The 14,566-nt window shown below is 40.6% G+C and overlaps 1 protein-coding gene across 10 annotated transcripts in view; it reads right to left on the bottom strand.

Annotated features, from left to right (window-relative positions):
• The window catches only part of Tenm2 (teneurin transmembrane protein 2), a 1,249,250-nt gene extending 1,235,775 nt beyond the window's left edge, over positions 1–13,475 (bottom strand). For 9 of the 10 annotated variants that reach the window (XM_041675940.1, XM_041675943.1, XM_041675944.1 and 6 more), the window contains exon 1: positions 13,400–13,475. The gene's annotated coding sequence lies outside the window, so the exon portion shown is untranslated. Of the gene's footprint in view, positions 1–12,465; positions 12,545–13,399 lie in introns of those variants that run through there. The other variant, XM_041675941.1, reaches the window with a different exon arrangement.
• Between the last annotated feature and the right edge of the window lie 1,091 nt (positions 13,476–14,566).

Raw genomic sequence — 14,566 nt, 5'->3', positions numbered from 1 at the left:
AATAACCTTCTCGTGGAAAGTAAAATCATTGAAACTTAAGACTTAAGCATTTAAGAGAATCCAGTAGTTCCTTGCATTTAAGATTTTCTAAGAATAAACACAGAGAAAAAAAGATTAAACCTTCAAAGATCTCACTTACGTAAGTCAGACAACAACAAAAACTGCACAGTGGAAGGATTAATCTCAACCAAAATTGGGAAAAGAGGATTTTGCATGAAACTGCTCCTCTGGCTGGATCGTTTTGTTTACAAAACGAAGTAGAATTTGGACCCATTGCACATTCTTTCTTAGGTTTTCCTTGTGAATTGAAGTTGTTAAAGTAACACTGTAATTATCTTTTATCTATGGCATGATTTATTTATATTATGAAATTTCCTTTCACGTTTTTAAAGTTATAATAATTCAGGGTTTCTCTTCATAGCAAAAAAATTGGAAAATGGAACAAATATCCATTTTACCAACTCTTCTCAAGAATTCTCTGTTGATGCTCTGATATATATATATATATGTGTGTACGTGTGTGTGCGCGTGCATGTGTGTGTGTGTGTGCGCATGTGTGTGTCACATTTTGTTTTAAAGATTTAAAGTTTTTTTTCAGTTTTAAAGGTCATATTTATAATGGAGCCAACGATGAATATGAATGAGTTGGAGGCTATGCCTAAAGCCAGTGCCTTTTCAAGTAAAAAAAGACTTACTAATAGTTCCATTTGTTTTCCATTAAAAATCCCCTCATTGTATTCGCAGCAATCCACATGGCAGTATCCGAGCCTGCCTGGACAAAGCGTTTGCTTTGTGTGTATCAGATGCAAAATTTACTTAAATTCCAGATAATTACAAGTGCATCTGCTAGGCTTTGTCACTGGGCTATATGCACATTTCCACAGTGTATACAAAGAGCAATTACCCAACAACTAAAGAAAAAGAAACAGTGATTTCTGCAAATTATAGCCAGCTCCTTTATCAAGGAATAAGTTTGTGCTAAAAGAATACAACCCCAAAACACTTTAAAAAAAAAAAGGAAAAAAAGAAAGAAAAAGCTTTCACTCACATCATATACATTATCTACAAAGAACAAAAAGGGAGCCTTTCAACTGTTAAATTACTAGGTATGAAACAAGGACAACTGCAATTTCAAATAAAACCATCTCATGAAACATTCAAGTTCCCCCTGGGAAGGGGTGGGGGGTACAGACTATCCCAACAACGCAAACACTCTCTTTAAACCATTCTGATCCACCGGTCAATGGGCTCAGTCTCTGTTCCTGACTAACTGTGGCAAAAATAGCCCTTACCTATTTCTCATCAATTCTGAGTTCTCTAATCTGAAATATAAGTTCACCGAATCAAGAACATCAAAACAGAGAAGATCTGAAAACAAAATGCGAAAGTATTGGCTTTATCCATTATGTACTCCATTCGAGGTCTGCCAAGGGAGCTCCAATTGGGCCATTTGATCAACAGCTCTTTCTCTTTTTCCCTCCCCCACCCCTGTTCCCCCTTTGCTTTCTTTTAACTTCATGCACAATCCCATTTCAACTGTCACACTCTACACAGCCAGCCTTCCTTCAAAGCCCAATCCAATTTCCCGACTTTTACACCTCAAGCCAGCTAAACAGCATCAACGCACCCCTGTGCAAGGGCCTAATAGAATAGATCTGTTCTTTTTCTTTTCCTTTTTTTTTTTTTTTTTTTTTTTTTAAGAAACTCTCAAAGCTATCCACTCTGGTCCAAACAGTAGAATAGGAATAGTTTCGAAAAGAGAAAGAGCTATTTAACGCTAACCAATTTTTGTGACCTCTGACTTATATGGAATCCATCTGTTTAGTGGTCACTTATTTCCTCTTCCGCCTTCATTTAAATATCTTCATTATCATTCTGCAAAATGTATTATGTTACTGGTCAAAGCTATTCATCAGTAAAAAGTCATCTCCATATTCCCCAAACTGGAAAATCATCATTACCATTAATATTTCATTGAACTGCATTAAATGAGACAATATTCAATATTTAACTATCTAATCCTACAGTAATTTATATTAGAAAATACCAACCATGTGAGATTTCAGCCAGTCAGATTATTTTATTGGATGAACCTTTGTCGTTATTAATAACACTTCAGTGTCTCATATTTTTTCAGCACAGAGTATAACATCCAAGGTCTGAAAGTGATTTTGTTTCTAATTAATTCTCAAAATCCTTGGGAGACAGTGATGGAAGGATAAATATATTAATTCAGAATTGAAGAATTAAAGGCTGAGCCTTCCGATGCAAAAGTTTTATCTGTGATACGGATTACTTGTGTGGGTCCTGTATCTCGCTGGGTTTACTAATAATTTAGTAAGAGGCAGGCTGCTTTAAACCTCAGACACTCTGAACATACGAGTGAAAGGAAATGGAGTTGCATCCATTTCGAATGCTACAATTACTCTTATTTCATGTTGACAAGTTGATGTATATTTTTTATGGCATTTCATGGAGAAATCATGCTGTTGATTGGCTTACATTATTAGGCCATCCAGCTGATTACTCTGTCCTCTGCTAAAATTCCTTCTATCTTCTGTTCAGCTCTCTTTGAACTTTAAATATTCACAACTGGACAAAGATTGGTCCATCGTAGGTAATTTTTACATAACTTTGGGATAAGAAGAGTTCAAGTGAGTAGCATTTTAATAGGGTTCTTGGTGATGAGAAAATGAAGTGTATATGTTGCATACTTTAGATTGGCTGTGTGTTTATGAATAGCGAAAGCAGTGTACTTAATACTTTTAGAATCCAGAATAGCCTCTGATTTGTTTTAGGAGAAAAAAGTAATAGATCTTCGTGTTGCTATTTACTTCTCAAGTCCATATTCTGAGCACCAATGATTCTATAGCTCAATATAAAGAATCATAAAAGATACTGAAGGATTTTTGTTTACATGTTTTATGGACTCCCCTCTTTCAGTTTGAGAAACTCTGCTTATCTCCTATCTGCTGTCGTCTCATAGCATAGAACACCAAATCGTCAGCCTCAGTAACTTCGAGTTTTAGTAAGAGGGCTGTGGGCACTAGAGAAAGACAGGCCAACATCAATCAGATGGGATCAGATGGGATACATTAGCCTAGAACTGTGAATAGGAAACCAGGAAGCCTCAGAGTGGAGGGCAGAGTGCTGGTCCATTTGCACATGTTTGGTGCAAAGGGATATATTTCCAGTGGTAACAATGGCAGTGGAAGTGCAGTTGCCAGTGCAAAAGGCATGCAGGACTCCAGCTGAACAACTGAGCCCAGCAACAGAAGCAGAGGGCTTGGCTTCTCAACTTTCTCAAAATTCCTGAGATTCTTATAAGGCCTTATAACTTTTCACTAAACTAAGATTATTCTCTTTACCTCACAAGGAGATCAGGACCTGATCCGGAACACAAAACAATTCAAATTGTTTCAAGTAATTATATAATAAAGTAAGGAAAGGAAGATGTGCTGTAATATTGTGAACTGAAAAAAAAAATAATCGCTCATCAAGAAGACTTTCCATCCCCAGCAGTCTCTGATAAGTTATCTCATAAAGCCTTAGAGATTCTTATAACCAACGAAGAAGTGAGTCAAATGCCAAAGTTAAAAGGAAGAACATATCACCAATGCCTCTACATTTTTTTTTAATCCATTGCTTTTCCAAATCAAATAGACAAGGAACAAATGATAGAAAAGAAATTTGGAGGGTTTGGCCACTATTGCTGGAAATGAGATATGAACATCTTGAAACTCACAGACAAAATGAGCATTAATCAAAGAGCTGACAGGGATATCAAAAGTCAGAGCAGACTGCCCAATGTCCAGGAAGCTATTTCCTGGGGCCACGGAAGGGGTCAGTGTCTCCATGCACTCGTTCCTTTACCATGACTTCCCGAGCCACTCACCTCCTGCTTTTCAAGAACATCACCCTTCCCGCAAATGACTGATAAGAGGGAAAATTCCGAGCATGGATGTGTAAAAGTAAACCCCAGAACTTGCATATTAACCCTGTCATTTCATGTTCCCTGATGAAAGAAATGTTTAGAGACAAGTTTTTAACCTTGTCTCTTTGTGATGTTAAGAAAAAGTTAGCATTTTTCTCCTGTTTCTAGATTCTGGAATATTCAGATTTCTCTTCTGGATCTCTGTTTTATTTTTTGAGGAAATTATAAGTTTATCTATCACTTATAAACAATGTAAATGGGTAGTTGGGGATATGAAGTGTCTTAGCCGCTCACTCACCGATTCAAGTCACACAAGCAACAGGCACAGACCATGAACAGCTTCAGCATTGGGATTTCTTCTTATTCTTAATTCTAAAATCCAGAAGTTAAGAAGAACCTGCCTTCTGCAGCCAGAGATACACAGTTTAATACTCACCTTCTGGCTTTACCCTTTAGGTAAGCATGCCTGTTACTAGATCACTAAATGTTTTAAAATAAAGAAATCAAAGGAAAGAAAGCTGACACTTTAGATTCCTGACCTCACCTAAAGCTATGATTTTCATAGAAGAAAGACATTTGAAGTGGCCAGGAATGCTTCTATGTTTGCTGTATACATATGCCAAATAAATAGGTAAATAAATAAGACATAAAAGGAAAGGAACACAGTGATATAAACTTCTAAATGCCCCTAATTAAAACCTTATTTTAAACACATACATATACGTCCACATAAGGTATTTTTTTACCTATAAACTATAAGCTTCTAGCGCACAAACCAGCCATCCTCATACACACAATGCCCTAAACTGTGTATGATTCTGTGTACACCCCATGGGGGCTTAATAAACACTTATGAATTGACTGACAAGAGCAAAACCAAGAAATGACAACCTTAAGGGTAGCTGTAACACAATTTTAACTTGAAAATTGCCCAGAAATAGACTTCACAATCTATGGGAACATACACAAATCATATAAAAAAGAAGTGGTGCCCCTCATACACTTAGACTGGCCTTAGGGAATAGCTTAGTGAAAAATCGCTGCTGTGGGAAAGAGAGTTCAGCCTCGGTATCTATTTACTGTTTGGCTTCGGCAGCGAATCCAGCTACAAACAACGTTTGTTCTGTAATAAAAGGTATTATGAGATCATGTTTAACATTAAGATTAGAAGAAATACAACGTTGTGTTCAGTATTTAACATGTTTCTCACTGAGTCTCCCAGCATCACCCACCCTTCTTTTCAAGATTCATGTTGCCATTTCCATTTCCCTGCAGATAAAACGTAAAGAAAAATCATAACCTCTAATGCTGAAATAGCTCTTCAGTAGAAACTTTCCCAAATAAATGTAAATGATTAATAAATCACAAATTTGACCAGCACGTTCACAACATGATGCATTCATAGTGCATGCTACTCCTGAAAACCCACCTCATTCTCTGACTTCTGGGAGAAAGCTTTCAAATGTCTAAGGCTCCACAGTGCTGTTTTCTTCCCTGAAGTTTATATCCACTTCCTACCTTAAGAGGTCAGAATGGTCCAGGCATAACAATTTACCAGTCCTTTCGGGTGAAGCGTGATATAAATAATACTTCTCCCATCAATTTGGTGTTGCCAAATCTCTGTGAAACAGTGACCGGTTGAGCCACTACCTACTTTAAAGAGCAATTTCGACCTTAGTAGATTTCCAAAACTATGATGATAAGCAGGGGTGGCAGAATAAGCAAGAAACCACACTCAAGATTTAACCCATTAAACTGATAGTGGGAAACAAGAGAAACAACCAGGATTAGTTGCAGAGGGACATTTCAGTGAAAATACACGAGAGGAATAATAAAATCCTGCCTACGTATATCTAGCTGTGCCATCAAAGGCCAAATACAGCAACCTCTTTGAAGTATAGCAATTCTTAGAATTGGCTTATTTGAGCTAGTCACAAACTTTGCACATACCAGCTTATTCCCCATCTTCTAGTACCACTTAATTTTTTTCTGGCTCTCCTATTCTGGAACTAAGGATCAAATGCAGAGTGCTTGCTAGACAAGTGTTCTACAAGTAAGCTAGCTCACCTTGTTCTTCCTACCTATTCAGCCCTGTGTATTGCTAATGCATTTCCCCCTTTGTCCTCCAACTCACAATCCCTACTGAGGATGGGCACAGTCATCTGCTTGGTCAGAAAATTGAGTTTGTTTTCCAATCTACACTTTGCACATCTAATTTACTCTGTGTTTCCAAGAGCATAAAACCATGTGAGACTTCTTAAGAATATTGATTGTGGAGGAAAGTCATAGTTTCCAGGTTTCCTTCCCTATGTCAACACAGACACACCTTGACGGTAAAAACGACATCTTTCAGATTTCAAATTCTCACCATAACTGCATGGGGAAAGGACAAGTTGATTTCGCCTCCTCTTTCTATTCTTGACTGCCTCACAGAGCTGTGAGATTGGTGATTGATCCTCTCTCCACACTCACCCACAGCCTTTTCGGTAGCCACATGTAAATTTGCCAATGCATAATTAAGCAGCAGACACATTCAATAAATATAATAAATAAATATGATTTTTCCCCTCTTAGTAATTGGCTTCATCTGACTGAGTCTGATAACATGTAGGGATATATAACCAGCATTAGAAAGGAGAAAAACTAGATGCTGGGTCATCCCAACTGTAAAGCCCTAACTACTGTGGAATGTCTCTGTAATATCTATGTTATTTCTAGGATTAAAATAGAGAGAAGCAGGTTATCCTTTCTCAAGACGTTTCAGTGAAGTTCAAAATAAAACTGGAGGCAAGACCATTACTGTAAGAAAAGGTTAACCAACTAGAGAACTTATTTTTCTTTCTTAAGTACCTTCTTTCACCTCCGTCACACTGTCTTTGGCTTGTGCTACCACTAAACCAGCGCTGGGCATTCCAGACCTTGACTGAGGTCTCCAATTCAACCTCAGACAGGACTGCATGAACACAAATGACACAGATGTACTAGTAGACAAAGATTGCACAGATATTTGTGTGCAATTACTGCCTGAGCAAATACTTAAATGAAATGAAATGAAATTACTTTTCCAATACACCCTGCACACAGAGAGTAAAAAACATTTTCTTGCATTGTAAAGAAAGCACCTACTTCTATTACTATTTGATTTCTTACATAACATTTTGACATCAGATTTCTCTTGCCACCAGAGGAACAGTACCTGGCTTATCTCTGCGATCACAATAATGATTATTGAAGGAATAAACTAAGGTCAAGACTAAAATGTACTTTAGTATAGTTTTCATTTTTCTGTATTTTTCTAAGTAATCTCTACTAAAATATATAGTATATATTGAAATGCCCTATTATTCTCGATGCTTTAAAAATATTCATAGTTAATCTTTAAAAATGAGTTGCAAGTGTCTAGTAATAAGTATGGTTTTGGATGTACAAATGCAGATTACTATAGGTATGGATATAAAGAGCTACTACAATACTGTTTCATTCTTAAAAAATAATTTAAAAACATAACAACTATTTTCAACATTTAGAATGAATTGTTCATGTAGCTTTTAAAAATTGTATAGATACAGTGTACTAACGTTATTTTTTGAAATGGTTATTTTACACAAAGGAATTTTCTTAACCTCTGCCCAAATAATGTCTATTTCATATGTATTTCCTACATATACTCTTCTTCCTCTTCTTTAAGCAGGAGAGATAGCAAACATTGGATATCAGTTAAGCCCTAAGCAATAATAACAAAGCAGCATTTAAATATAAGCTTCTACCAAATGAACCCTATCCCCTGTAAAGATTTAGATTTTGGTTATCACCTTGAGTATAGACTTTATTGCCTTCATATGACTAATATTCTCTGACTTTAGCTTTACCTTCTAGGCGGTAAAGATTGAGGAACCTAAAGAATTTAGTAAATTTATGACATTCTTTTGAACCATATTCCCAAATAGATTATTTGACACTGTGAAAAACTCCATTTTCTATAAACTTTCAGTAAGCACAAAGGACATTTCCAATGAAGATGTATAAAACAGAATGTTTAATCTTATAAAAATAAAAAAAACAAGCCTAAACTTATAAAGCCCTAAATAGCGTCCTCATTAAAGCAACAAAATGTACGTTCTGAAAGCTCAGCTGTAAACTTCTGTACATCTGCCTTGTGTCCTACTGCAATGAAAAGAACAAGCAAACAGACAAACTTCACATTTGTGTCTCAAAATATGTGACAAAGCTACCTCAGAGAAGACAGAGTAGCAGGAGGCACAGTCCCCACGTCAGGAGATCTGCAGGCATAACCAATCCCCTTTCCAACTGCAGGTCAGCCCTGAAAACTGGGTGCCTCAAAGCAGCCAGCTCTCTTCCCAAGCACACAGCACTGTATTTCTTCAAGACAGACTTGGAGGCTTAGCTCCTCACACACGCTAGCAGGGGCTACACACTTTTAGGAATATGAGGGACGCTGTCAGCTGGTACATTCGTGTCACACTACACAGGAGAGGAGGGGTGGAGCTCTTTACTGAGAAAAATAGATTTCACTTTAACATACTACTGGCATTGTTTTGTCTGGATTCCTCTTTATTAAACTTAGAAACTAAAACAACTGTTCTGTTTTTACTAATAGCACAGCCAACAAGCACATAACGAACTCCCCACATCCCAAGAACTCCTTTTGCCTATAAGCATTGCCATTCTATGCCGAGGGCAGATGGACCAATGGAAGTGTTTCAGGAAAAAAAAAAGAAACTCCATTTGTGGTCTAGTTCTCAAGAGTTCTTCAGGCTTTGCTATGCAGTAACTGGTTTTTGGAAGCTGTACTATTTCATGTTCAGAATCACATTGTAGTACATACAATATACTAGATTGTGCAGGGACACATAGACTTTAAAAAAAAGGATGTATGCATCTAGTTTATAAAGCCCTTAAAAAAATTAGCAGCACAACTGTCAGTCCATCTAAAATAATTACATTAAGAAACGTTTTGTTTTTCTTACCTGGGAAAAGAGAGCAAGATAGTAAAAATAACTGTATGATGCTGGTTGTACATATAACTGAACAATGTGACTATTTCTTATATAAATGGAACTAAAACCCAGATATATGAAGAAGACATTAGCAAAGCTGCTATTTACTCTCAGCAGAAGAAATTATAAAATTATCTCTATGTTAAAAAACATTAAATGCAGTATTCCCTACTTACAAAATTTCTCTCGTCTAACCAAATAACACCACCTATCTTTTTACTAAAAATACCTTTTAAAACTGCAAGTCTTTAGGTGCTGTTTGCTGGCTAGAAGTTTGCCCCACCTCTTTTGAGTGTGGGATGGAGAGTGTGAACACACCAGGGCCATCAAGAGTCAGCAGCAGATCAAAGAACAAAATTGTTACTCTATGCAAAGTTATGAGGGGGAAAAATGCTTTGTCCACAGTCATGTGTGAGGTAAGTAGTTTGATAGTAAGTTTCCCCTCTCCAAATCTCGCTATGAGTTTAACTTTCAGCCCTCAGGTGGGGAGAGATTTTAAAAAAAAAAAAGCCCTTGGAAATGACCTTGATGATATTTCAGCAGAAATCACTTCTTAAAATCAGTCTGCACAAAAGGGAAATCTTTGGAGGAGCCAGGCGAAGCAGATCCTCCTGAAAAGCACACACACAGCTCACAGTTCCTGTCACTTAGACAAGGAAAGGGAATGACAATTAATTCTAAGAAACTTCCAGTAGGTCTAGCAAAAGCAACACTTTGGACACGCAGAGAAACCTCCATTCCTATAAAGATGAACACAGGAACCCCAACAATAGAATCAGACATGATTATCAAGGTCTGTGAGTCCCCAGTCTCAGACACCTGTCTTTCTCCACAGCGCTCTGGCCAAAAAGAAGTGACTTTCTCCAGGAAGTGCAAGGCTTTCTGCACATACTGAAATGCCACAGGAATGCCAATTGAAAGTGAGTTCCCTGATTTACCAACAAGCCCATCAAGATGACACCACTATTTTAATACATTAATCTGAAATCAGCATTAGGCACACCAGTTAAAGGCTCTTAGTGAAGATTTAATAATAAACTTAATGATAATAAGAAACCCATCAACCATGCCAACAAGTCGCAGACATGCTACCACGGACCACCACGCTACAGTAATGCAAAGCCAGCCAAGTGAATGTAGGATAGCCTGCTGCCATTGAGTTGAAAACATGGATGTGTTGAATATTTTAAACACAAAATATCAGAGCTTTTTAGAAGTTGCCAGGAAACTAGAAGTCCACAGAGGGGTGGGGTGGAGAAAGATGAAACAAAACAAAACAGAAAAACAACCTCAGCAGTTAAGAAATGTGTTCCTTAAATAAAGAGTCTTTCCCTACTCCTCCTCTGTAGCGAAGATGCTGAAAAGGGGAGTTTATTGCAATGTTTGTATATAAAGGTGTGCTTTGAATATGTCCCAATGACATGTTTTGCCCCATGGGCCCATCAAGAGCCCTCAACGTGGTCAGCTCTTAGCGCCCACGCGTGTGGATGTTGTGAACTACCTCTGTAGTTCTCAGCATGGGGTGCTCTGCCCTGGGTTTGGTCATTGAAGGAGAATACTAAGATGTTTTGGATGCCTTGGGTTCAGGAGACTGGGGGTGACTATGTGAATGCATTTTCGTTTCTTTATGATTCATACAAGCACATCCTTCAGTCAAAACCCGTTCTAAATGAATGGAAGTGGAGTGTTTTTCTCCTCCAATTTAATCAAAATGGTAAACTCAAGGGTCCATGAAAATATTTTATAATGGCAATATTGCCATCTCAAGAGAGTCCTGAATAAACAGCGCTCTCTTTCCAAATAGGATGCCTCGTTTTTTATTAGTTAGGATACAAAGGCAGAAATAAGGTTTAGATCTCAGGAATTTTAAGGATGACTTTTGTCAACCCTAGGGGAAACAAGAGCAGGTGAATCTGCGGGGTGGTTTAAGGTAGATTTGCTCTAACCTTAAAACAGAGCCTGACTAGTTGAGCTAATTTACAGCTGGTTTTCTTCTTTAGTCCTGAATATACTAGGCTGCCTTCTGCAGTTCTTCCAACACCAGCTAAGTTTATACTAAGGCAAAGTTTAACAGTATTCCTGCAAACCATGCTCCCCACACCTAGGCAGGCTGCTACTCTTGGGGGTGAGGACCACACAGCGGAAGTAGTCTTCTTTAGAGAATAATATTCTCCCCGTTGGACAACACATGTGCCTCCTTGGAGCCTGGCTAGCCTGGGTCTCCTCATCTGAGTTTAGATGTCTGTGAATTTGGAGGTGACAGTGCCCAGGCACAGCCTTCCTCTCTACCTCTCAGCTTCCGCACAACACCAGTTCATTTCTACACAGCTTAGCAGAAAATTTCCCACCCTAAACCCATTTCCTTCTCAACCGCTGATTTGCCTTTACTTATTGACCCTTCAGTTTTTCTACTGAACTGGAACTGAAAACTTAAAAAGGAACAACAACAACAAAAAAAGACAAATGAAATATCATAACTACCCAGAACCCTCTAAAGAACTCAAATTATTTGATGGCATTAAAGAACTATTATATGTGATATTCAAAATAATGTTTAAAATGGATCCTGGCAGCAAGGGTGATGGAGTGAATTCTGTTTTTAAGAAAGAGGAAGGGTCCAATTTGCATGCATTATGCTGGCTATTTTAAATCATTTCATTCCATGTGTATAGCAGAAACTACTCTCCCTCTCCCCAACTGACAAGATGCCACTTCAAGTAAGAGCTGAGAGAGGGCTGGTCTGAGGTTAGCAAGCTCTGTACGTCTCACAATTTTGAATAAAACAATACCAGCAACCTCCCTGCTTCTTCAAAACCCTACATTTATTATTAAGTAAATTTAGCCATAGCTCAGTCAGTGGAGAGAGGATGCACTGAGCCACTTATCTGTTTATTATCTTTGCAAGCCACATGAAAAGCCGTGTCTATTATTGCTTCCTGCAAATCCGCAGCAATGTAATGCAAAAAAGAAATTCTCTTTCGGAATGCAAAGGATTCTTCCTGAAATTCTGAGTATTTTAGCCAGCGTGTACCGTACAGTAGGTCTGGAATCACTGGCAACGGTCATGCTGTTAAAACTGAGTCAAAACGCATTGTAATCCTGGAGGGCGATAACCTTAAACATCAATGCAATGTTAAAATGAATCCTAAAAGAGTCCCTATAATTGCGATGAACATTAGCGAGAAAGCGGCAAGTCCTTCTGCAGGGAAATAACAGCCGGCTCTACCAATCTTTCCCCTCCCCGCCCCCCCAAACTCATGCAACTAATGATGACCTCCCGAAGTGCCGAATTTAAATGTTCCAGCATTCATCTGAGGATGAAGGGAGAAAAAAATACACAGAAAACCATGAAACAAGTTGCAAACTGCACAAACGCAAGGCGAGGGAGAGAAAACTGCAGCGATTCAGGAGCGATTGCAGAATGATGAGCAACAGAAGGGAAACGGGGAAGAACGAAAAAAAGAGGGGGAAAAAGCCTTAAGCATTAAAGAGTAAGAAGTGAAAAACATTTACCAGCAGCTCGGTCAGTAGCTTCGCTCCCTGACACCATCTACATAGAGAGAGAACTTAGCCTAGAGTCTTCGGTCCCAGCTCGCTTTGGAGCAAAATTCCTTCACTTCGAGGGGGCAACACACACCCTCCAGAAAGAGAGAGAGGGAAAGAAGGAGAAAAAAAAAATATTCCCAAAGACCTAGCCAGGCTTTCTCCCTCCTCCCTCTTACCCGCCCCCCAGACTCCCCAAACGGTGCTCGTTGCTTCTGCACAGTTCAGGCTTTGCTGCGGAGGCGCCGCTGCCGCTGCTGCCGCGGCTGCCGCTGCTGCTGCTGTTGTTGCTGCTGCTGCTGCTGGAACTGCTACTTCAGAAACGATTAGGAGGAGGACGCCCAAGCACGACCTGAGCCTGCGAGCCACCCAGGACCAATGTGCAACCTGCTCTGGAATCAAACCCATAACACACGCAACGCACACCCAGTGGCTCCTGCACGCGCACACACGCGCCCGCCCGCGCGCCGCACAGACACACACGCGCGCACACACATATGCACACGCGCGCGAGCGCGTACACACACATGCAAACACACGCGCGCACACACGCGCACACAGAAGCCCGGAGCTCCGCTCACCGCCCGCCCGCCCTCCCGCGCTGTCCCTCTGTGGGAAGTGAGAGCCAATCCCCGGCCCCGAGCGCGCGCACAGGCCCCGGTAGCCCCAGCTGGGTTGGTGTCTTTGGGGCTACAGGGTAATGAGCTCCGGGAGGGGCTCTCGGCTGGGAAAAAGGGGCGCTAGGGGCACGTGTACCCCTTTGTCTGCAGAGACACCCCCCCCCCCCTCCTTCCAGCCGGGCGTTTCCAAGAGCAGAAACTGAGCGCGCCAAGCAGGGGCCGCGTAGAGTTCAGTTCCGCTCCGGGCTTGTCCCGGGCAGGCCCGTTTCCCTAGCTGCACGCACCGAGAACTCTGCTCTGCTAAACCCGATGCACCACGGCTGCACCCAGGGCTCTGAGAACTAGGGAGCATCGCCAGCCTACGCATCCTGCCGAAGACCGGAGCCTGCCCCGGCTCGCGAGCATGCCCAGTGCTTGGCTGGACCCAGCGGGTTCCTCCCAGGGTTAGGAATGCAGAGCGCAGCAGAGAGGGCAAAGCCAGCGAAGGCAGGGTTTCCGGAGCCTGCCCAGACGCAGACCTACCTCCCCTGGATTGCCAGGCGGTGGCCCTAAACCTGCCCCCAAGGGCGCGCGGAAATAGGGAAGCAAGGCTTCCAAGCATCAGAAAGCAGTTTCTTTTCTATCTTTCGGAGGAGAATTCCAAAAGAAACGGCTAGTTCAGTTTTGGAATAACTGGGAGGAAAAAAAAAAAAAAAAACCAACAACCCAGCAGGGCCTGACAGTTGGACTAGTAAAAACAGCTCAATGTATATTGCCTAGTTGCCATGTGCAGGTTTATGCTGTGTGCTGACCATGAATTATTTGATTTTATTCTATCCAGAAACTGTATGGTTAACTCAAATGAAAATGGGGCCCCAGTATACCATACCAAATGCCAGTCAATTACAACCGATGCTTCCTAAATTTAAAGTCAGGGTCCGACTCAGCCACTGGAGACGGAACACAGTGGGTTTATGAGCCCTGGGCATTTTCACTGAGGGGAAGGCCTGGTGGAAAGCTGGTGATAGCATCCTCTGGCCCCTAAGCTGCACCTGGCTGGCCTTCAACAACCCACAGACCTTGAAAAACCACATGCCTGATTTTTGCCAATGTTTTCATAGCAACGACACGAATGGTACTTATGGCTTGGCTGAGGACAGTGAGTCCTTCCGCACACTGTACAGGAGAGGAGACCAAATCGCAGAGAGGGTGTGCTACCTCCTTTAGATGACAGGAATGGGGATGTGGCTTGCCACAACCCAAGGTCTATGCTCTTTCGACTGAAATATGTTTCTTTCCTAATTGTATCCCGGACAATGCCGTGAGAAGCAGACATAGTATTTTAATTTCATTCAGCAAACACGGTGGTTTTCTACCAGCATTTGCTCTTTTCAAGGCTCTGTCTTAGAGGTGACAGAAGATGACAGACACCCTGCCTGCAATCTTTGAGTTCACATTTTAGCAAGAAAGGG

This window comes from Microtus oregoni, unplaced genomic scaffold (assembly GCF_018167655.1).
Source record: "Microtus oregoni isolate MIOR12 unplaced genomic scaffold, Mior012 000027F_ref0000203, whole genome shotgun sequence".
NCBI classification, from domain to species: Eukaryota; Metazoa; Chordata; class Mammalia; order Rodentia; family Cricetidae; genus Microtus; species Microtus oregoni.
This window is presented reverse-complemented; position numbering and strand designations above follow the sequence as displayed.